The sequence below is a fragment of the Eleutherodactylus coqui genome, chromosome 6, assembly GCF_035609145.1.
Source record: "Eleutherodactylus coqui strain aEleCoq1 chromosome 6, aEleCoq1.hap1, whole genome shotgun sequence".
Taxonomy (NCBI): Eukaryota; Metazoa; Chordata; class Amphibia; order Anura; family Eleutherodactylidae; genus Eleutherodactylus; species Eleutherodactylus coqui.
Window position 1 is genome coordinate 105,542,881 of NC_089842.1, and position 25,148 is coordinate 105,568,028.

The 25,148-nt window shown below is 41.7% G+C and overlaps 1 protein-coding gene across 1 annotated transcript in view; it reads right to left on the reverse strand.

Annotated features, from left to right (window-relative positions):
* The window catches only part of PLEKHG5 (pleckstrin homology and RhoGEF domain containing G5), a 207,386-nt gene extending 194,956 nt beyond the window's left edge, over positions 1–12,430 (reverse strand). Inside the window, exon 1 of the mRNA XM_066607336.1 lies at positions 12,355–12,430. The gene's annotated coding sequence lies outside the window, so the exon portion shown is untranslated. The remainder of the gene's footprint in view (positions 1–12,354) is intronic.
* Between the last annotated feature and the right edge of the window lie 12,718 nt (positions 12,431–25,148).

The following is a 25,148-nucleotide window of genomic DNA, read 5'->3' on the forward strand; positions in this document are numbered from 1 at the left end:
GCCCCCTATGTACAAGAATATAACTACTATAATACTGCCCCCTATGTACAAAAATATAACTACTATAATACTGCCCCCTATGTGCAAGAATATAACTACTATAATACTGCCCCCTATGTACAAAAATATAACTACTATAATACTGCCCCCTATGTACAAGAATATAACTACTATAATACTGTCCCCTATGTACAAAAATATAACTACTATAATACTGCCCCCTATGTACAAGAATATAACTACTATAATACTGCCCCCTATGTACAGGAATATAACTACTATAATACTGTCCCCTATGTACAAAAATATAACTACTATAATACTGCCCCCTATGTACAAGAATATAACTAGTATAATGCTGCCCCCTATGTACAAGAATATAACTACTATAATACTGCCCCCTATGTACAAGAATATAACTACTATAATACTGCCCCCTTTGTACAAGAATATAACTACTATAATACTACCTCCTATGTACAAGAATTTAACTATTATAATACTGTCCCCTATGTACAAGAATATAACTACTATAATACTGCCCCCTATGTACAAGAATATAACTACTATAATACTGCTCCCTATGTACAAGAATATAACTACTATAATACTGCCTCCTATGTACAAGAATATAACTACTATAATACTGCCTCCTATGTACAAGAATATAAATACTATAATACTGCACTCTATGTACAGGAATATAACTACTATAATACTGCCCCCTATGTACAAGAATAATAATCTTTATTTGTATAGCGCCAACTTATTCCACAGCGCTTTCAGGCAAGAATATACCTACAAGAATATAACTACTATAATACTCCCCCTATGTATAAGACTATAACTACTATATTACTGTCTCCTATGTACAAGAATATAACTACTATAATACTCCCCCTATGTATAAGACTATAACTACTATATTACTGTCTCCTATGTACAAGAATATACATAACTACAATAATACTTCCTCATATGGTCAAGAATCTCTACCTGATCAGGGTGGAGAATTTCCACGTGCATTTTAATCAGTACATGCGGGTCTTTAGATGAGATTGTACATTATCCGAAAATGAACAGCAGTAAGCCTACTACACAGAGACTGTTTTATACATGTATACACATGTATATTTGCATTTAGGTAAAATAGTTGGCTGTATTTATCTTACCAACTGATTGTGATAGTTTTCCATTACAACACTGCCATCTAGTGTTAAGCTAAGGCATAGGAAACAGTTAATACTAGGTCTGGGAATCAGTAGCTGCAATAGGTGGAGAATCACATCCTACACATTACACAAGTAATGCAACATAATAACTTCAGTCTTCTAATATTTTGATGGGAGTATTCAACATGAGAACACTAAAAAAGAAGCAGAACAATAAAAAAATGCTGTACAGACATTTGAAGTTTAACCATAGGGCTATGTCTAGAGTGCATCTGGCAGATTACTTGGAGGGTGTATAGAGTGAGAGGACTAGTCCGTGAGATGCATTGCAGCCACAATAAGTAAATTTAGTTTATGGCAGACCCCACTTAATCATTTAACTCTATGTCTTTGTATGGTATTTGAAACTCTTCATTAGAAAAACAGAGTTTCACTCAATACTGTATCTCAGCTTTGGTTTCGGTGGTACTAGAATGAAAAGTGTGATTCCATTGCTGGGCGTAGCGAGCTTCCAAACTCCGGAGTTTGATAGATGACCTTGGCTGCTTTTATATTTAGTCTACAGCTAACAAGTAACATCCACTTCGGATTAGTCGAGTAAATAACATTCTAAGATTGAAAGAAAGTGGGAATTCCTTCCTCGCTGCAGATACAAGCAGCTGCTGTGAAGACATGAATAGAGAACTGTGGATGCAAAGCTTTTATGGCAGGAGCCTTTTCCCCATGACAAGAATTAATTTCACAGATCATCAAGGCATTTTCTAGTTAATGACACAGTAATCACAAGAACACATGGAAAGAGGCTTCTGGGATAGAAGATCCTACTCAAGGCTTGTAAACCCACAACCCTATCTTAACCCCCTCAAGCCTGGATGAATTTTATGTTACTAAACCTGATATTTGTAATAATTACCTAGACCCACTACCTATACTTGTAATAATTACAAAGGGAGGAAGAGAGAGAAAGAGAAGAGAGAGAAAGGAGAGGGAAATAGAGAGGGAGTACAAACAGAATGAGAGAGAAGGGTAGACAGAGGGAAAGTAGGGGGGTAGAGAGAGAAGAAGTAGAGGGAAGAGAGAGGGAGGTACAGACACAATGAGAGAAAGGGATAGACAGGGAAAGTAGAGGGGTAGAGAGAAAAGAAGGAGAGAGAAGAGAGGGGGAGGTACAGACAGAATGAGAGAGAAGGATAGACAGAGGCAAAGTAGAGGGGTAGAGAGAAGAGAGGGGGAGGTACAGACAGAATGAGAGAGAAGGATACAGGGAAAATAGAGGGGTAAAGAGAGAAGAAGGAGAGGAAAGAGAGAGGGGTACAGACAGAATGAGAGAGAAGGATAGAGGGAAAGTAGAGGGATAGAGAGAGAAGAAGGAGAGGGAAGAGAGAGGGGTACAGACAGAATGAGAGAGAAGGATGGAGGGAAAGTAGAGGGGTAAAGAGAGAAGAAGGAGAGGGAAGAGAGAGGGGTACAGACAGAGTGCGGATGTATTTACATGGCCAATTTTCTTACGTGATTTCTGTGCAATGCAAGATGCATGGGAAAAGAATTCATTATTTTAAAGGGGTTGTCCCGCGCCGAAACGGGTTTTTTTTTTTTTCAACACCCCCCCCCCCGTTTGGCGCGAGACAACCCCGATGCTTCTTACTTACCCGGTGAAGATGGCCGCCGGCATCTTCTCCCTCCGTGGACCGCAGGGCTTCTGTGCGGTCCATTGCCGATTCCAGCCTCCTGATTGGCTGGAATCGGCACGTGACGGAGCGGAGCTACACGGAGCCCCATTGAGAAGATAAGAAGACCCGGACTGCGCAAGCGCGTCTAATTTGGCCATTAGACGGCGAAAATTAGACGGCAACCATGGAGACGAGGACGCCAGCAACGGAGCAGGTAAGTGAAAAACTTTTTATAACTTCTGTATGGCTCATAATTAATGCACAATGTACATTACAAAGTGCATTAATATGGCCATACAGAAGTGTATAGACCCACTTGCTGCCGCGGGACAACCCCTTTAAATTCGACTACTTATTTGTGTGATTTTTCTCTTGCAGCATAGATAGAAGCATTCCAGCATATCCTATTTTTGGGCAATTCTGTTTAAAAATTGACCATTCTTACCTATGAGAGCCAAAACACTTTCACTGGTCTCACATGTGCATGCGAGTATGATGTAATTTTCTCTTTTTACTATTGGAATAATGTATTTTTCACACACATGAAAATGACAAGTGCAGCAATAGGATGCACTGTGTTTTCTCACAAAAAGCATCACAATCGCAAAAAAAACAGGGGTCTGCAAGTGTGATATAGGTCTGTGTTTCTCGGACTGATGTCACACTCAACCATATAAATGCATCCTGAGGCTTTATTCACACAAGCGTATATCGGCCGCCGTTCTCACGGCAGGCCGATTTACACTACCATCTGAGGCATTGGATTCCAATGCATCAGATTAGACGGATGGCCAAAATAGCGCATTGGAGCTCTTTTACGCCAGCAAGGAAAGATAGTTCAGGAACTATCTTTCCCAGCTGGAATCTGGTCGCTGCTATCGACTATGGGAGCCTATGACAGCCGCCAGAGAAGGGAGGTGGGAGAGAGTTTAGCAGCATGTCTGCTAAACTCCCACCCCCTTCCCTCCTTCTCTCCGCCCCTTGCCGGCTGTTTGCAATGGGAAGAGGGTAGGACAGGGTGGGAGCTAGTTGCTAAGCTCTGTCCCCTTTCTGCCTTTTGTTTGCTGCCAGTAATAGGAGGAGGTGGGAGCTTAGCACACTAGCTCCCACCCCATCCCGCCCCCTTCCCTTGCCGAGAGCCGGCAAGGGGGCGGAAAGAGGGAAGGCAGTTTAGCAGAGATAGACTGTCTTCTCCCACTCGATGGCAATGTGGGCTCAGTATATATGTGCCGGGCTCGGGACGTCTGAACGGGCACACAAACAGTAGATTTGTCCGCCTGTTCACGCGTTTTTATGGTGCTGGCGGGCGCATGTAAAAACGCCTACACTCATGGGAATAAGTCCTGAGAGAGATAAGAGAGGGAGGGAGAGAGAAAGGAAAGAGATGGAAAGATAGAAGGATAGAGACAGAAGGTGTCTATCCGCTCAGAGGTGAAATGTTGCAAGTGAGTGAATAAAGAATGCTGATTTTTTTTTCATTATACTTTGGAGTGCTGTCTCTTATTTTATAGATAGATAGATAGATAGATAGATAGATAGATAGATATGAGATAGATAGATAGATAGATAGATAGATAGATAGATAGATAGATAGATAGATATGGGATAGATAGATAGATAGATAGATAGATAGATAGATAGATAGATAGATAGATAGATAGATAGATAGATAGATAGATATGAGATAGTTAAATAGATAGATATGAGATAGATAGATATGAGATAGATAGATAGATATGAGATAGTTAGATAGATATGAGATAGTTAAATAGATAGATATGAGATAGATAGATATGAGATAGATTGATATGAGATAGATAGATATGAGATAGATAGATAGATAGATAGATAGATAGATAGATAGATATGGGATAGATAGATAGATATGAGATAGTTAAATAGATAGATATGAGATAGATAGATAGATAGATAGATAGATAGATAGATAGATAGATAGATAGATAGATAGATATGAGATAAATAGATAGATCTGCACCTCTCTATAGTTTCCCATGAACATATATATCCCTGATGCATTTTCAATAGCAATGTTTTCTCCAGATCCTGCTGTGAACTGACATGTGAGCATCATACTTAGTGTTTATTTAGTATAATCGGATAACCTTTTCTGTTTGATGCATGCAATTTAATCCAACAGAGCATGAAGTGAAAATGAGCTTGAATTAAACAAACTGCCATCTCCGTAATTCACATCTCCGCTAAGGTCAGGCTGTGTCAGCTCCAATCATGCAACATTAAAGGGGTATACCAACCAGAAATAGTTATCGCGTAAATGCTAGATCAGTAGGGGTCTGACTACTGGTAACCCACTGATTGCCAGAATGGAGGCTCTCTGGCTTCCTATTCCCCCAAGGCTATACATAGGAGGAGCTTGAATGGAATGGAAGTTGCCCTGAAGCTCCATGGCATTGATGGAAACTGTGGATAGGTGATAAATTTGCCTAACTGGAATACCCCCTTTAAGGGTTCCTTCACATGCACTTTTTTAATCACTGTTATTCATATAGTGCATGTATATTACATAGCACTTGATGTTGGGTTCTGTCCTCATTGGGGCTCTCAATCTATGTTCCCCCTCTTTGTATGTTTTTAGAGTGTGGGAGGAAACTCATGCAAAGAGGCGGAGAACATACAAACTCCACGCAGATGTTGTTCCTAGAGTACTTCACACATAGCAGAAATGGTGTCGATTTTCCACTGTAGATTTTACCCCTTCTAGTGAAATGATAAAATCAGGTGCAGATCTGCACCAAATCACACCATTTCTGCTACGTGTGAATATACCCGTAGAGTTGTGCCTAGGATCCCAGTGCTGACCAACTGGGCCAATTTTTTCAGCTATTTTTGTTCCATGAATTGGTACCATATTAGGCTCGTGCAACCCAAGGTAGTCCAGTTTCTCTGTAATGTACCCACACACATAGAGCAGACATAAATTTTAGATTCATGCGTGGCTTCTGATGTGTCTGTTATTCCTCGTCATATAACTAGCATATGTCCGAAGAAGAGCACTTAATAGAGTTGTCTACCCCTGATGATAAGGATAATCTGTTGCTGAGAACCCTATAGATCAAGTGTAATCCTTCTGAAAACCTGGTATCAATTGTTCAATTTTCCTGCACTGCCACCACAGGAGAAATGAAGTATTGCACAACTTCATGGAAATCAATAGACTATCCATGTATTGCGTGAATGCGCTGAGTTCTCCAGAGTGGGAAATGCTTTTTGGATCCTCCATTAATTTGTGCCCTTAATGTCAACTTTTTCTACCACTTATTCCAGCCCTGAATAGGAGTGGTGGGGGGGTAACACAATACCAGCAGTGTTGTCATTGGTAAGGTAAGTATATTTCACAGGGTTTTTTTCATATTATAAGCCGCATTGATACATTTTTAAATCTCTGAAAGCCCTTTAAGGGGGCTGTGCCAAGATACAAAGTTATCCTCCATTCTGTAGATAGGGGGTAACTTTTAGATTAGCTGGGATCCGCCCACTGGGATCCCCACCAGTCCCAAGAATGGGGTTTAGCGGACCCTAAAGTAAAGACAGCAATAGCTGCACATGTGCACCGCTGCTCCATATATTTTAATGGGATAGGTGAAGATAGCTAAGTTCAAGCTTTTAAACTTGGCTATCTCAGGCAGTCCTATTGAAATAAATGGAGTGGCGGCGTAGATATTTGACCGCCGCTGCCCTCACTTCAGGTCATGCCAGAGCTTTGTTCTCAGGATCACTGAAGTTCCCAGCAGTTGGACCCCCTCCAATCTGAAAGTTATCTCCTAGGTAGGGAATAACTTTCTATTTTGGCACAACCCCTTTAAGACTATTTTTCTGCCCTTGTTAAAATATTGTCATCTTTGGATTTGCCTCATCAATAATTACAACCCTCACGCAGCCTGAAGCAGATGTAGTGGAGGAGGCTGACTGAACACAGTTGTCACCACAGATGGTTATCTGTTAAAAAATTGATTACGATGTGAAGTCACCATGAAACTGATAACACAAGCGTTATGTAACTTACATAGTGGCAAGAAAAATAACATTATATAACCATCACACAAGCATTTAAAGGGGTCCTTGGGATTTTAGCATTGTATAATGAACAGTTCTTCAATTTCCTAAAATACTTTGTTTACATCTCTCACCCTTCTTAGGATTTCTGCTTCCTGTCTGTAAATGGTAACACCTGTACAAAACAAATACTGCTCCCAGCTAGGTGTTTGCTACAATGTATCCTATGTGAGCTAAAAATAGCATCAGCACAACTCTCTGCCCTGGACTCCACACTGATAGTGCTAACTATCATTGACACACTGTAACAACTCTACCAGTAGCTTCAATTGGACTAGGTCTAGACAAGAATGTTCCCATTCACTGACAGGCAGCATAGATATTAAAAATGGTGAGGAATTCTACTCTCATCAAAATATGAATGTTAAAGACTTATTTACTTTTTCTTCAAGAATACAAGAGTATCAGTTTCTCTAGAGGACATGGCATGTCATTGCATCAGATTTGCACAGTGCTTAAAGTGCTATTCCAGGACTTTACAAACTTCTAACCTTTTATTATAGCCTGCTTCAGTTAAGCATTCAACAATGCCTCTTGTCTACCTTAAATGAGTGCTTGCTTCTTCTTCAATCAAGGCGTGTTACATCAGTGTTTCTTAATTCTAGTCCTCAGGGACCCCCAACAGGTCATGTTTTTAGGATATCCTATAGTAAGAACACCTGTGCAATAGCGAGGAAATCCTAAAAACATGACCTGTTGGGGGTCCCTGAGGACTGCAGTTGAGAAACACTGTGTCACAGGACCCTTGCCGTCCTGATTTTGAGACTTCCTCTGATGTAATGACCATGGTCAGAGGCTCCTAGCTTCCTGTCTTGACTAACCTGTGTCAGCCACATGAACATTTATTAGCTCGGAGGGCAGTCAGAAAGGAAGATCACTAGAAGTTATGAGCACGCACACTTGTAACCTCAGAGGAGCGTTCTGCATGCTCACTAACCCAGCCCAGTGCCGCAGCCTTCTCCCTCTAGCTGTTACTATTCTGATGGCTCTCATGTGTTGGGCAGTAGAATGTTATCTGTTCATGGATAGGCAGTCATGTTTTATTCATGGACAAAATGTATAACAGTGGGTAAATGAGCAATAAAGGTTACATTTGTGGATGGTGTGTATGTAGAATCTACATCTTATTTCACATCATTGGTATCCACTGGAAAAAAAGATCTAGAAGGCTAATGTGTGTATTACTTTGTATGGGTGATGTACAGATGGCAGAGTGCATGTGTGTCTGTATAAGGGCTCCTGCCCATAGATGAATATTTGCTGCAAAATCCGCGGCCGACGACTGCACCATGGATCCGCAGCAAATAGCACCCATAGCATGCTATGGGAAATAAGTTCTTCCTCAACACTTGTAGAAACCAATTGCGGTTTCAACAAGCGGAGGAAAAATCGCAGCATGCTTCATTTTTCCGCGGATTCTGCACGGATGGCTTCCATTGAAGTCAATGGAAGCCGTACAATCCGCGGCCCTTCAGCAAAATATTGCGTAAAGGTCGCTGATCCCGCAGAAAGAGCAGGAATTTAAAAAGAAATCAGTACTGCGCATGTCCGATGGCTCTGGAGTATAATATAGGCTGTAACTCAGGATTGATACAGAATAAGTAATGTAATATATGTAGACAGTGACTTCACCAGCAGAATAATGAGTACAGCTCTGGAGTATAACTCAGGTTCAGTACAGGATAAGTAATGTAATGTATGTATAGAATAATGAGTACAGCTATGGTGTATGTTACGGGCTGTAACTCAAGATAAGGCCCACTGCACACAACCAGGTTGGAATTGCAAAATCCGCGATAGTCTCCCATGCGGATGCTCTGCTGCATTCCACGCCAATGGATCATCCGCATGTCTGCTCTCACAATCGGACAATGACTGCGATTTTCCAGCTCTGCCATGTGCAGGCGGCCTAAGTAATGTAAGTTGCCATAATTACAAAATGGCCATATAGATTATACCGTATGTTTCTAAATGTGGGTAACGAATACTCATGTTCATCTACAAGGAAAAGTCTATAGAAGGTTTACACAAAAGTCTACAGTAATACAAAATGTATAAGATGCCATAATTTAGTATATCTGTGCCACTAATTTACTTAAAACAGTTCAGAACAGTACAAGTTAAGTTATGTCTTCAGATAATGTTCAGAACAACTAATTATTGTCTCTTGTTTATCTAATCCGCTTCGGCTTATTGAAAGATTTAGCTAAGATATCTTGTAGCATAAATAAAGCTTAGTATATTATTATTATATCTGTATGGTTTCATTTACTCTTGTAAAACGGCCAAACTGTTTATAAAGCAGGTTTATATTATCTTCCGAGAAGGTGGTGGGTTCAGCGGGTAGCGTAAGGACAGAGGTAAGGATGTTATTTTTAGGATCAGACCCTTGAGATGTTGTTTTACAGCAATTTAACTTGCTTTGGGCATCTTGAGAAGAGAACACTTGTGTCACTGGCTTATTTTCTTAGCTCTGTGTTAAAGCAACAGTAAACTATAAGAATGTAATTTTATGCAGGAAGGAGGAACTTATATACTTAAGGCGGCCATACACATTGGAATAAAGGGATTATCCCAAAATCCAAAGTTATCCCCTATCCGGAAGGGTCTGGCATGTTGGGGTTTAACATACCCAATCCTTTTGTTCTAGAGGGAGATACGCTACCCCTAGAGGAGTCTAGCAGTAGGTTATTCCCCTCTTCCTACTGAAAACAGTTTTACACTCCTCCAAGCCATGCATGCTTGTGTATGGTGAAATAGTTGTCAGCCTATCAGTTGACAACTATCTGAAGTGTATGGCCAGCTTTAGACACAATGAAAGTCATCCCCATTTCTAGAAGATTGACAGGTAAGAATTGAGAGGAGATAAAGGGATTAAGGTACCTTTACATAGAACAGCTATCAGCTGAATAATTGCTCAAAAGAGTGAATGCAAATGATGGTTGCTCTGTATAAATACGGTCATCAACAGGGTGGTGAGCGATAACTTGCTCGTTAATCGTTAGCCATTTTGTTTCAGCTCACCTAAAAAAATTGTCGCTTGTTGATCAAAAGTTGCCTGGTGTAAAGTTACAGTTGTTTGTAATTGGATGACCTGAGAGCCAAATTACATGAAGATTCCCACTACGGACCATATGTTGGTAAAAAAAACCTAATGAACAATAGGTCATCAATCGCTTTTGGCCAGAAACCCCCTTTAAGGGTCTACACTATCCTGTCTCAACCACAGGCTGTTCTCTGAAATCATCCCTGGCAGCTTATCAAATATACACATGATGGTGCCAGAAGAGACGTTATATAAGCCCTGTAGAGTACTGGTATTTGAGAACCATGACACCTTCACACTGTATGGTGTAGGCACTATTGGGAGAAGTTACTAAGACAAGCATTTCATATGCTAGTTTCAATATAATCGCTGCTGAAGTAAAATGTGCCTAATGTGCACAGAGGCACACGCTTTTTTTATAGATTAGGCAGATCTTCGGGCCATCCATGTGCCTAAACAAAAATCTATGCCAGCCAAGTAAATTTCTGGTATAATTTATGCCCGTTTTTGGTGTGAATCAATCTTCAATCTGTCAGGCCAGGGCAGCTACACCTCCTTCCAATAAGTCATTCCCACTTTTTAAAAAAGTGTCGAGAACTGGTATAAATTCAAAAAGTTGCATTATTTTTTTGTGCAAACGTGGCTTGTGCTAAAAGTTTAATAACACATTTTCTTCATGAATATTCTCCCTCACCCCCACCCCATTATTCCCTTTTTTTGGGTTTCTCTGGGAGTTTTGGTAACAAGATCCAGCACTAGAAGGGAGGCCCATTTTCTCATTGGCTACATGCTCCTTATTCTCTGAGATGCATGATGACCAGAACCACCCACAGAATGGAGACCGGTGATTAGTTCCTGCTGCAAGATCTCTATTTGCAATCAATAGAATAGAACTACTACTACTACTAATATTAATAATAATAATAAATTAGCTTGAACATACATAAAAGTATAGTACAGATGTATTTCCCATCTCTTACCTTGATGCCTTTGTCTTCCATGCTGCAGACAGACATTATCTTTGTGAGGTTTTACTGTTTTCACTATTCAAAACCGGCGCAGCGAATGATCTTCAGTGAGATAACCAGCCCTAAATCCACTAAGCTTCACAATAAGAGTCAAGTGGATTAAGGTAAATCCTTGTCAGTTCTATTAAGTTTAATTGTAACATCTCTGTAATCTAGATGGTCAGCCAATTATGGACCAGCATGCTACTCAATGAGTGAGTGATAAAATCGCTCACAATTTTAGAATTATTTTTTTATAATAACAATCTAGAATTTTATTAAGGAAAAAAGTGTAAAATCGCTACTATGGTGATGAACGATCGTTAGTATCATCATTAGTCCCGTAGGTTGGCTGTACATCTCCCCGTTAACACATTTTTATGCTCACTGAAAATCAAAGCTCATTTGCTTGTTTGTCAGCTGATTGTTGAGTCTAGTACACAGCCCGATTGTTGGGCGAAGGAACGCTTTGGCCGGCTGCACACAGGTGGGTCGGATTCTGCATATGGATTCCGACCTTGTGCCCAGTCGGCATTTGCACGAACCTATCCTGAAGTCTTTTTATCTCTACTGCAGATGGTCCGTTAGACAGTACAGATTAAAGAAAAAAATCTACTTTTCCCACATCATTGCGATGACGCAGAATCCAGGACCTGTCCGCAATGTCATTGCGGAAGGGCCGCAGATTGGGCGGCTTCCATTGACTTCAATGGAAGCCATCCATGCAGAATCCGCACAGAAATGGAGCATGCTATGGTTTCTCCTCGCCATCGATTTCCACTTGTGTAGAGAAAAAAAGTGCATTTTGCCATAGCATACTAAGGGCAGTATTTGCAACGGAATCCGGAGGCGGATGCCCACTCCAGATTCTGCAAAGTAAATCTGCCCGTGTGCCCTTTTATACGGTCCAACAGTCTTTTAAATGACTGTACGAGTGCTGGTGTCACCGCTAAGGTCATCAGAATGTTTACACAAAAAGAGTTGCCGTCGGCTCGCGGGCTTCTCGTCCGCTTCTCGATTGTGAAGCGCTGAGCGGGGAGCATTTACACTGGATGAGAAGCCAGCAAGCCAATGAGGTTTTTTAAGCTGAATGAAAAGTCAGCGGAAACAACCACGAACGTCAAGGGAGCGATTTATTCGCATTCACACTGAACGATTATAATGAGAGAATTTCGAGCGATAATCATTACATGTAAATCGGCCTTTAAGCCCGAGAGTCTGTCCGTGTACAAAAGCATTGAAGCAGTTGTAACCAACTTGAGGCTCTTCAGCTGCTGTAAAACTACAACTCCCATCATCCGACTATCTCAACTGCAACTTTGAAAAACTTCAGATAAATAAAAGAGCTTTGCATTATGAGCACCTACCTTGGTCGCTCGTCGTTTATCTATACAGTCAGAATTCTCACAGGTCAGGACTTTGTCTTCAGTGGCTGCACGTTCATCTACAAAACATAAAGGTAACACTTCTGATATTAGGAATGTAATTTAATCCCGCACAAATATGAACCCGATTATTTAGAATGCGGTCATACACATGAGCGATTTTTTTTTTCCGCATCGCAGTGCTGGAAAAAAATCACAGCATGTCCTATCATTAGGTGTTCTCTCAGAACGTCTCGCCCGGCATGTGGGGTGCACGCGATGCAATGCAAGGTTTCCCATTAAAAACAGTGGGAAACACTCACCAATCCTCCTTCCCAAAAGCGATGCAAGACATTTTTGACACAAACACGCCTCACATCATCGGGTAAATCGCACGGAAAGCCTTTATTGCCAGTTGATTCAATAAAATGATATTCCAAAAGGAATTAGATTGTGGCAATGTTGCGTTGCCGTGATTCTTCCCCGCGATGCATTTTGCATGAAAACACAATGCTCGTGTGAAGGAGGCCTAAATCTGAAAAAAGACACATGTCCATCCAGTTCAGCATCTTATCCTGCAGTGTTGATCCAGAAGAAGGGGGAAAAAACATGAAGCAGGAGCCAATTTTTCTTATCTTAGAGAAACATTCCTAACTCTTAACCTGGCAATCAGATTAACTCCCTGGATAAAAAGCCTCAAAATGAGTCCCCAGTGTGGTCAAGCAGTAGAGAAAGCAAGTAGAGTGTTTAGCTGCATAGCTAGAGGTACGACCAGTAGAAAGAGGGAGATTGTGATCCTGCTGTATAGAGCTCTGGTGAGACGACATCTGGAGTATTGTGCTCAGTTCTGGAGACCTCATCTACAAAAACACATTGACACAATAGAATGAGTCCAATTACAAAAATGGTGAAAGGCCTCAAGAACAAATTTATCAGGAAAGACTTATAGAACTTAATTTGTATATCCTGAAGGGAGAAGGGAGGGAAAACCCATGATGGAAACTTTTATATATGTTAAAGGTATTGCACGTCCCGTAGGGTAACCCCAGACACATGACATACGCTGAGGAGCTGGGACGGTAAAGTGTTGGCTTGTCAGGGCGGCACTTAGCAGGCTCCTTCCCGGAGGGACACATGTAGCCAAGGCCATGGCAGTGCTGGGCCTCTTCCGGACACCCCCGGCATGGGGATGCCCAATAAACAGGGTAACATGTGCAGAGCAATTTGTCACGTGTGACGCCACCGTTCCGATACCCCCTGACATGGCTGTTGGCGTGGGTAAATAAATGAGCCACAGACAGTTTAAGTACCTCAGGTCCCCGGGAACGGTCAGGGCCCGGGATTAACTTTACTGTAAACTTCACTTTGGCAATACAAGGCATAAATTCAAATGATACACTAGTGCAGGTAAGACAAGAGATTTGAGGTCAGGGAGGAAACTCAGGATGACACCGGTCCTGCAGTCCACGTTATCTGTCAGGTACCCCTCCTGGAAGGGGAACACTCCAGAGGAGGCAAGGGGGATAGGGTCACTCCACAGACACTGTGACAGAACAGTACCTCCACCAGCGGTCCAAGACTTCAGAACTTGCAGGTGTGTAAGACAAACGATTGAGTACCTCTGCACTAGGCCTTGACAGACTAGACTTGCTCTCTGCTCACTCTCTCTCTCTTTGGGGCTCACTTACAATTGGAACTGAAGACATGCATTCCGGGAAAACCTCTCCTCCTCTTCCATGTGCCTCTGTATTCTCTCTTTGGTAGGACTCAAGATGGAAGACCGTTCTCGCTCTCAATCACTCACATTTATACCTTCTCTCTTACCACGTGAAAAGATAGAATTGATGCATTCACAGGCAGACAGCTCATATTTTGCAGACATTAACCCATCATACACTGCAGCTGTGGATTACACACAACAGTATAACAAGACATTTTGCACAGTGCATCAAGACACGATATTACATGTATAACATTATGGAGGGGGCCAGGAAAGCTTGTACTGGGCCACTACAGTATAAACAACGTTCAGGAGGGAAGTGTTTTAATAGGAAGCTAAACACTAGAACAAGGGGGCACAATCTGAGATTAATTGGAGGGAATCAGAAGCAACGTCTCGCAATGCACAAATCGTGCGCAATTTCACGGCCATGTGAAAGCGGCCTAACAGAGCAGAAGTTAGCAGAGAAGTAAAACTCCATATTTATTACCCTGATTCAGCAGTTTTTAGAATTATTCCACATGTGGCCCTAGGGCTCAAAATGACCCAAACACAATGAAGGAGCACTTTGTGGATTTTTTCGGCCTCACTTTCATAGGACTTTTTCCATGCACTATTTCAGGGTTGCAGACACCATGATATACTGAGAAACTAAGGTAAAGGACTAACTCATATATCATGGACTGTGACTATTACCACAGAGATGGCTGTTCACCATACCAGTCTTCGGTATGGCAGAGGTTATGCCCACATGAAATTGCATTTTTTTGTAAAGGCTATGAGTATTTTAATGATTTGATCCTGATGTGGACGCAACCTAGAGGTAAATAAGTAACGATGCAGTGGTTACCATCCACAGGAAATATGTGGGAGAATAGACCCAGAGTGAATCGTTATTGAAGCTATTGTTTTTTTCGTTTGTGGCAACTTTTTGGCTCACCACTACAGATCACTACCAAATTTATTAATGCCTTACATTACTAAAGTCTGAAAATTGATGTGAGAGCCCTGTGGAAATTGTAATGGCAGCCATATTGGTTGTCGCCCTACTTTCCTAGAAACAGATATAACTTGTCGGTGACTTATATCTGTTGTGGGAAACCTGGGTGACAATATGGCCACCACTACAGATCTGTTTCTAGGAAAGTAGGGCGACCTGGCAGTAAGGATGGATTCACACGAGCGTATGCTTTTTTTGCGTGTGCATTTGCGATGCGTTTTTGCAGAATGGGTGTTTGTGCGCCCCCATGTGTTTATACTGTATTTTTTGTGCACTCAGATTGCACACATTTGCATGCACAAAAAGACACGCAGCGAAGCTCCCAGCCTTTAAAATGGCCAATTATTGTAATGAGTTCAATATGTGCTCTTCCCCCATGAAATATAGAGGAAAAATAGAGCATGCTGCATATATTTTTGCGTGCACGCAAAATAGGTGCATCTGGATTAAACCCTTTGGAATAATTGGTTTTTATTTTTCTGCGTATTGCATTCGCAATTTTTCAGTGCAGAGTTATGCGCGCAAATATGCTGGTGAGAATTCGGCCTGAGGGCAGATTCAGACAAATGTGGTGTTGTGCCCTTATCACAGGCCGCATAATGGGACAAAACGAAACCACTGATTTCAATAGGACTTACTTCAGCGGCTTCGTTTTCACTGTCGGGATTTTCGCCCATTAATTGTATGGGCAAGAAAAGATAGGACCTGCCTTATCTTTTCCGCATGTAGTGAATGCTGTGTGTGGGAAAGCTCGGGTGGCACCCATTTTCCCACGGTTATTTTCAAACTCCTGCACCCCTTGTTCAGGCGCAACTACGTTCTGTGTCACTAAGCGCAGTTGTGCCCACGCTCATCTGAATAAGCCCTAAGTGTTAAATTCCCCCACTGCTCTGTCACAGGGGAATGATGCATTACACATTTCCCATTGCAATCAATAGAATATCCATGTAATGCAGGATGGAACAAGTCCTTTAGAGTGAGGGCTAGAGATGAGCGATTATACTCGCTAAAGGCAATTACTCGCGTGAGCATTGCCTTTAGCGAGTACCTGCCAGCTCGAGACTAAAGGTTCAGTTGCCGGCACGGGGGAGCGGTGAGTTGCGGCAGTGAGAAGGGGTTGCAGGGGGAGAGAGGGAGAGAGAGATCTCCCCTCCGTTCCGCCCCGCAGCTCCCTGCCCGCCGCCGGCATCCGAACCTTTTGCCTCGAGCGGGCAGGTACTCGCTAAGGGCAATGCTCGCTCGAGCAATTGCCTTTAGCAAGTATACTCGCTCATCTCTAGTGAGGGCTCCTTCACATGAGCATATTTTACAATGCTATTGAGCCCGGAAAAATTCCGCCCTCAAAACGTGGAAAACAGAACCCTAGAATCTATTGATTTCAATGGCTTCATTCTCATTTCTTTTTTTTTTTCGTGTGCTCGGTTCCCACAGCTGCACAAAATTGGATCTGCTCTAAAATATGCGCATTTGTGCACCATAGAGCCACATAGAGGTCTGCGGGAGGTATGCAAATGCGAACATATGTATGTGAGGGTATGCGCCAGACACCTCATTTGCTTAATAGTCATTTAAATCATAGTGGGGTGATTCTCCCACCCATGTGATCTAGAAGTGCCTGCATAAATACGTACAGTATTTGCACAGGCATGCATGCAAAGTACCCTAATTGGCTGCGCAAAAAAATTGCAATACGCCCGTGTGAAGCTGCCGTGAGAAACACTTTTTTGTAGCAACTCTCTGTTCTGGCTAATGAACGAGGATCCTAATTGGAGAATAACCTTCTATCATCCAAGAATTCAGTTATAGGATATTTAAAAGTGAGTTTCCCAAAGCTGACAACCCCTTTAGTTGTGACTGAAGCTCCACTGAACTAGTAAATATATTATATTAACACGACGCTGATCATATTGGAATTCAATTAAATTCTTATTACATATGTGCTATTTGTAGCCGGTGTTCACAAATACGCTGTAAATGAACACCATTTCTACACAGACACATTGGGAAATGAGCAGTTTAGTTGAGAGCCAATTGACTTTGAAGATTAGTTCATGATTTTTATCATGAACTCCTCTCTTTATATAAAATCCTAAAAAAAAGCTGCATTTACATACATTTTTACGTTTTCCCCCTAAACACAAAAGTGGTAAGAAAGAGAAATCTGGAGACAAAATGTCAGAGCATTTCGAAAAGCCACAACATTAAATACTGCAAATGAATGCGATTTTTGAATAAATATTTAGTAATTGACTAAAACGCAAAGCAAATGACGAATACCTGGTCTAATGCAGAAGTGTTTGGAAAAACCCCAAACCGTTATTTTTCTCAGTGTTTTTCCCACAGTGGTATGTGGAGTGATGTGTTGTGTTGGCATGGATATGTGTCGCTGCTGTAGAAGGGATTTTTCACTCACCCATTTAATGAGCGGCTTTTAATTTCCTCTTTAGATCTGCGGTTGTCACAGCAGCTGTAAAAATTTGCGAGCTGGAATCCTGTGTCTGGAAGGTTATGCTGGGAGAGGACAGACAGCTCGGAGATGCAGACCGACTGAGAAAATGTGTTTATCTCTCTCCGAGCCAGAGAAAAATGGAGCTGCCTGGCCTCGCTGCTTATTGTGATCGGCATTAAAAGGCTTCACATACAAAAATAAATAAATAAAAGCAAAATAATAATACAACTAAAATGGGAAAAAAACGCAACAAAAATAAATAAATAAAAAAGGAAAAACAATCAATGTAACGATGTGATTGCTTAGACCTCTGGTATACCCAAATGAGGCAAAAAAAAGTTGATTCAAGCTAAAGGAGAAAAAATATACAATTTTTTGCTTCTTTCAGTAACTGTAACTGGATTTTTAAACTGTCTATAAAGAGTTTAGTACATACAGGAGCTGAGCTATAAGTCTCTCCAGGAAATGAGTCACTGGGCCACATTACAGCCTGTTTCATATTATTAACGAGTGATGCTCTGTCTACATCAACATGGCATAATTCACATGGCTGGATAGGATATCCTTACGGCTTTGGCAGACGAGCGTATGCACTAATATGCTCACCGCATCGCAGGGTATTTGTGCATGAGCAAGGTTTGGAGAGGGCAATAAACAGGGTGATAAGTGCATCTCTGCACATACCTGGTGAAGGATCGATAGAAGACCCGAAAGCTTGCTATGACAACATGTATTTTTGTTAGCCATTAAAAGGTATCATATCTACAAGATTACTTGGTTTCTCTTGCTGGGGACAATCACACTTTGCTCTACTGGCTAACACCGTACCAAACTTTTTTTTCGTTCTGCACATATCGTAGTACTGTAATTTCTGCGCTCGGATGGACAGTTTACACACGCACGTGTTACTCCCTTTCCGTGGAATTAAATGGCTATTTAAAGCCTAATAAGGGACAGTTGTCTTCTTTCTTGTGCGTTGTCCGCAGGGTCACACCCTTGATTTTTTTAACCTTCTGTAGACTTCAATGGCAGTTTTCTGCGTAACACACAGAATAATAGGGCAAGTCCTATCTTTTCTCATGTGAAAGAGTTATACGCAAGAAACACGCTCTTGTGAATGAATGGCAGCTGAGCGTTGCCTCTGATTGGTCACAGCGCTCAGCCAATCAGACCCAGCGCTTTCAGAAGGTGGGGATTTTAAAATCCCCAGCCAGGAGAAAGTGCTTCAGAAGAGTGTCAGGGAGCTGGGGAGAAGATGCGCTGCAGCTCAACAGCACTGGAGAGATGATGTATATATATTTTTTATTTTTTCAAGCAGCTAGGGCTTATTTTCAGGGAAGAGCCTATATTTTAAGCCCTTCCCCAAAAATCCATGCAGGGTTTGCCTTCATCCTATTGCCTCAATGGGGCGGCAGCAGCATTTGGCAGATCCGTGGAATGCATTTTTTTTTGTGCAAAAAAAAAAAAACGCTCGTTTGACCGAGCCCTAAAAGAGAAGAACTGATATTTATGTTAAGTGATAAAATGGAAGTAAAGCAAGGACAAATCACAAGATATATATTTTAGAAACTTTAGGAAAGATGCATTTTTATTCAAAAGCTTTATACTTTCAGCCACAAGGAGAATATTCTTTATTAATGATTCTCCATTCTATGACATCCTACTGAGCTTGTGATGAACTCAATCTGAGAAGGTGAAGTTGCAGTGTAAAGTATAGTGACAGATGAGCAGTCTGAGCCACTGACGAGACAGTCGGTAGATTTTAAGTGACCTCAGACTTCCATCAAACGATGCTGCTAAGCTTACACCACTGATCATGACTGTTGCCAGAAGGAGTGGAGCAACAAAAACAAGGCAGCATTATCTTTGAAATATCATTTTTAAGATTAATGGGAAAAAAATGGCTTTACTTTTTTTTGCCTTCCTCTGGATCAACATTATTGGGGTGGGGGGATTATAGGTTGAACTGGATGGACATACCTTATGTTTGGCCTAACGTACAATCTGACTAACTGCACATTTGCAGGAATTACTGCTCAAATAATACTACATTTTCTCGTGTTGTAGAGTCTTCAACAGTCCGCCTTAGTTTGTCATTTTCATTCTACTTTATGTGGTGCAGAAAGAATCGAATGCTGCAGGGAAACTGTCAACAAGCAGGATAATTGCATAAACATCAGATAAAACTGGGCAGATGTCAAAGCCAACTAGGCTTGAAGGGACCTGGGCAATATGAGTGATTATACCTTACTCTTGCCAAGCAGAGGATGGCATAGAAAAGGGGTACGTTTTATCTAACATGGAGCCCAAAATGTTCCTACTGTTAGATATTTATGAATCTCTTTGTGTTTCTTTTTACTACTTTTCGCACATAATGTTAAGCCCCAGTGCAGGCTAATGGGTTACCCTGAATACTCAATGCAGGTATTAGGTATCAGTATGTTCAATAGAAATTTGGGGTGTTCCTGTAACCTCATCATGCAGTATTCTGTGTAATCTAGCAAGCCATAGTAGGATTCGTTACAAGCAGCATGTTGATGGTTTCCATGTTACAACAGATTTTTTAAAAATTTCTACTAATTACTAGCAATAAACTGTGAAAAAAGGAATGAAGATATATTACATAGTTGTTAGACTTTGCATTTCAACACTATGGAGTCAATATTAATCTAAGGGCAGATTCAGACGACCATATTTGCAAACACGTTTCCCCCCACACAATGTATTTGCTCAGTGAGCGAGGTAGATTTGTGGGCATATACTGTACTTTTTGCACATGCAGGGCCAAGTCACATACACGTGACACACCCCTTCCATTATATAAAAGGCTATTTAGCCTACTGACTTTCAGATGTGTTCTTGATTTCGCTGAATTGCACAGCGCATTGTGCATTTGCGCACGTATTGAATGCACATTTGTGCACCTCACTTAGACTTCGAATGGGGGCTTTTGCTGCACAATGCGCAGAAAGATAGAACAGGTCCTTTTTTCTGTGCACACACATAGGGCTTATTCACATGGGCGTATATCGGCCGGGGTTTTCAGTACAGCCGATATAAGCTGCCACTGTAATGCATTGGCTTACAATGCATCAGTGCACTGGGGGGGAAATTTCCGCGGCGCGAAAGCGCCCAACCGGGCGCTTCTATGCCGGCAGCTACGTAGATCCCTATGGGAGCCTATGCTAGCTGCCGGAAGAGGGAGGTGGGAGGGAGTTTAGCAGTGTGACTGCTAAACTCCCTCCGTCTTGTCTTCTCCTCTCTGTCCCTTGTCGCTGTTTGCAATGAGAGGGTGCGGGATAGGGCAGAGCTAAGCTCCGCCCCCTAGCATTGCTGGCTGTGAACAAAGGGTGGGAGCTTAGCTCCGCCTCTATCCCGCCCTCTTCCATTGCAAACGGCCTGAGAGGAGGAGAGAGGAGGTGAGCCGGCGAGGGGAACAGAAGGGGGAATGTCTCCCCAGGCCCCACACCATTGCAGCCTCTGCGTATATGCACCGGGCCCTTTGCCGCTCAGGCATTTTTCGGCACTGGCAGGCGCACATAAAATGCATACGGACATGTAAATAGGCCCTTATTGTGCGCAAAAAAAACATTTATGGGAATGAACCCATTGACACCAATGGGTTTTATTTTCTGCGCATTGCACGCATATATTTTACACGCACAAAAACTCACACAAATACGGCCGTCTGAAGCCGTCCTAAGGTTTAGTTTCACTGATAGGGCTAGCGTTACTCGCCAGACAAACCTAGGTTTTTGCCAGGGCCAACTGAATTTTGGGGGCCCATGTGAATCTGAGAATAGAAGAGAGGCAGCAAACATACACCTGCCTTTCACGATATACAACATATGCAGCTACTACTTAATATAACGTATGACGGGGTTGTGAAGGGTTTCGAGCAAAGACCACAAATGTCAACTAAATCTTTCCCTTAAATGAAGAAACCTCTATAAATTGTAAATCAATTGCAGAAACAGGTCCATTCTTTCCATTACTCGTCATTGTTGACAAAATATGTCAAAAAACATTTTTGAAATCCTTTGGGTGGAAGATGTTTTGGCTTTCGTTAATATATTTTCCTCAAGCTGATATGAAAAATATAAATCTGCTCCTAAAGGTGATAACATTGTTTTCATACTTTCTCCGAAAAGACTAAATATAGAAATGCACCGAATTATAATCATACACATCATTCCAGAAACTGTACAGGAAGTCTGACAGTATTTTGGATTATCCCTGAAGAAAAAGAGATGAATAACAATGGAATTAACCCTTACCTTGTGTTTAAAGGTCTGGTTTATTGAAATACCCTATTAGGGGGATATCTAAGTTAATAGAGGGGGTATTTCATTCAGGACACTCAACTAATGTATCAACCCCAGCAGAGAGCATCTCAAATAGCCACCCTGGAGGACCCAGCAGGTGATTGATTTAATGAGCATCATGTTATGCTCTAATTTTCCTGTGGAGGCATTGCAGGAAAAGAGAACACTTGTTAACAGGTTCACCCTCAAATTGCAGCTAGGGATTCCAGCTATTCTATAATATGTGAGCTTGTAAGGAATGACTGCATTACAAGGCAAATTCGTCATTCAGAAATATGAAAAAGCTGGATGACTTACTGATTGATTATCACTAGTGATGAGCGAGTACCTGCCCGCTCGAGAGAAAAGGTTCAGGTGCTGGCTGCGGGCAGGGAGCTGCGGGGGAGAGTGGGGAGGAACGGAGGGGAGATCTCTCCCTCTCTCCCCCCCGCTCCACCCTGCTGACTGCCACAACTCACCGCTCCCCTGCGCCGGCACCCGAACCTTTTCTCTCGAGTGGGCAGGTACTCGCTAAGGGCAATGCTCGCTCGAGCAATTGCCCTTAGCGAGTATGGTCGCTCATCTCTAATTATCACCTATAAAGTGATGGAATAGAATTCTTAAGATTTTTTTACAGGTAAATATTCTATAAATTCATTTGTTTTGTTATAAGGTTACAATACTTGCCAATAGTCCTAATTTTTGTCAGACTGTGCAGCAAATTGGACCAAAAAAGGCTGGAATTTGTTAATTTGCATTAAAAAGGGTGTTTCTACAATGAACACTACAATGGGTTTTTATAAGCTATGGTTTTCTTATATATATAAAGCATACCGTCCGTCCCACCCCATCAACAGCAAACATTTTTGTGAGACTGCTCACTCAAGACTCCAAAGATTTGCATAAAAAGGGGAGTTTCTGAGTCTTCGGAGGTGTTAGCAGGCAGAATTGGGCATGTCTTAAAATGTCCCACTATTGGGATTCAAATTTTAGGAGGTGTGATATAGTGTGGGGTCTGATGACAGCCATATTGTTTCCACCTAACCCCCACCCATCTAAAGCTTAACTAATGAGAATACAGCCTCTTTACAAGATGGCAAAGACGTTGTTTGTCTTTTCTTTTCAGTCTATACTGTGACGGAAGGCCGAATAATAACAGTGAAATGTAATTACTCAGAATTTAATTTACTCATTCACTTTCATGTCTAAATTATTCTATAAAGGAATGTGCTCAGGGAATTTAGGACGAAAGTAAAAAAAAAAACACAATTCTTTTGATGTTTTAGTAATACTGTGTCATGCAGATAAAAAGAAAATCTCTCAGAGATCCAGGAGGGAATAGCTACAAGGAAAGATTTACGAGCTGCAAATTTGTATGAAATGATAGAGTTGGAGGAAGTTGCAGAAAACTTGGCATCTCAAGACCTCGGCTTTGACAGAGATGCTATGCTCAGACCTAGCCAGCGTTGACTGAGGAGGATTTCAGAACTTCAACAGAGGTTATCAAAAGTGTATTTAGAAGGGAATCCCTAGAGATTTGGGGATAGGATGGAGCTTGGAGAATTATTAAACTAAGATCATCTGTATTGAAAACTAAAATGGCAGGTATTCTCATATCATAGGTTAAGAAGCAGAAGATCTAGAGCATACTGCAAGCTGTGAGGCCAACAGTCCACCTAATCCAGTCATGGTTCCTTATAGCTCTCCTCTGGTTTCAAACAACTTGTGATGTACTCAACATTTGCATGAGTATTACATTGACTGGAGAATTTCAACACTCTTCTAAATAATGTCGGTCATTTACTCAAGATGATGGATTTACTGTTTCCATTTTGGCTTGACACTAAGTAGAATGGAGTCTAGTAGACCCTCTGGTATCAACAAGGATCCAAGAATGGCTTTCAAGACCTGCTATAGGAAATAACTGCATTTTCAGATGAGCCAAGTCTCAAGTCAAAAGATAGTCTAGGTTAGGATGACTCGGATTGCTTCTGAGTATACTTGTCCTCCTGAAAGAGAGCAATAGATCCAGACCATATTGTTTTATCTTAAGCAGGCAGCCAGTTTTCTGCAAAGATAAAGTTGGCAGCAGAGGTGTAACTTGAAGCTTCTGGGCTCTAATGTAAAATCTGTAACAGGGCCTCCATCTATAGTGCTTTATTCATAGTACTGAACTTCCTAGATGGAGAGGTAAGGTCTTATGGGCCCCCTAAGGCCCCTAGGCCCAGGTGCAACTGCATCTCCTATAGTGGGTATCAGTGAGCTGGGACCTCAATTGATTGCTAGACTGGAGAGGCTGCAACTTGACAAAATAAAGGTGGATTTACAAGCATCACCAGGACTGAAACTAGAAAAGTGGCATCTAGTGCTCTCTGTGGTCTTCATCAAACCTCAGTATGGCTAGCAAGAGTAACAGCAAAGACAAATGAACCAAGTTTGGCAAAGCCAGAAGAGGGTTAGGGTGAAGATGGCCAGAAGAACTTCTGTGGAAACTTGTTATCCTGGAAGAGAGCAGCAGGTCCTGTTTGACCTTAGGTAGGCAAGAAAGTGACTCTCCCAACAGGTGCTCAACCACAGTGATAAAATGTAATAAAACAGCAACTCTACATAAGCCTAAATAATCACCGGTGACCACATTGTCCAAAGTGACTAATCAGATCTACCTTGTGTGGACCACAACAAACAGCTTGTCATATTTCTGATATATTTTACAAAGTGAAATGAGAGAAAGAGGAAGAGGGATATTGAAGTTAACAGTAGTTAAATCTGAATATTTAACTTTTTGAATGAAGTTGGCCTCTAAGGGACTTTATGCCATAGCTGCATTCACAATTCTGCTGGTTGATATTGGATACTATCAACTTGTTTGTTGACAGACACACTCCTAAAGCTGGTTTAGTCACAACGATTATCATCACTCAAGAGATGTCCCGTACACCTCCCCCCCCGCGCGCGCGCGCGTGCGCGGTGAGATCGGGGGAGCCGTGCAGGTGTCATGGCAGCCGGGACCTTCTGAAAGGGAGACTGCCTATTAAGCCATCCCCGTGGGGTGGTTTCATAGGCTTATCAGAATGCAGTATGACATAATGCTATAGCATTACATCATACTGCAGGAGCGACAAAAGCATCGCATATTGTAGTTCCCCAGGGGGACTTAAAAGTAAAGTAAAAAAAAGATTACGAAAGTTTTTTTAATTGTAAAAAAAAAGCAATAAAGTTTAAATCACCCCCTTTTGCCATATGTTTAGTTAAAAAAACCTAAATGACAAAATAAGAATACATATTTGGTATCGCTGCGTTCGTAAAAGTCCGATCTATCAAACT